Below are 335 nucleotides of genomic sequence, written 5' to 3'. Positions count from 1 at the left end.
CAGGACACGGAGACGGAGAGGAGACGACCTTTGTGCATATTAGCACCGGTGCCCTCTGAGCCCAGCTGTGAGCAACGCCAGGTGAGTGCAGGCTCCTGCCCTGGCCACGCTCCTCCGCGGCTAATGGAAAAGGCCGCCTTGACCTTGCAGAAACTCTCCTTGGGCTGAGGGCGGGCGGAGGCGAGCGACTCCCTCTTCCCGCTGTGTCTCTGCTTCCTCGGGAGTGGCAGGCCATCTGGGCTGAGCAGCTCTCCCGAGTGGCCTGGCCGGACGCTGGGCTGGCCTCGGGTGTGTGTGTGTGTGTGTGTGTGTGTGTGTCTCTGGGACTGTGTCCT

This window comes from Myotis davidii, unplaced genomic scaffold (genome assembly GCF_000327345.1).
Source record: "Myotis davidii unplaced genomic scaffold, ASM32734v1 scaffold19, whole genome shotgun sequence".
NCBI lineage: Eukaryota > Metazoa > Chordata > Mammalia > Chiroptera > Vespertilionidae > Myotis > Myotis davidii.
This window is presented reverse-complemented; position numbering follows the sequence as displayed.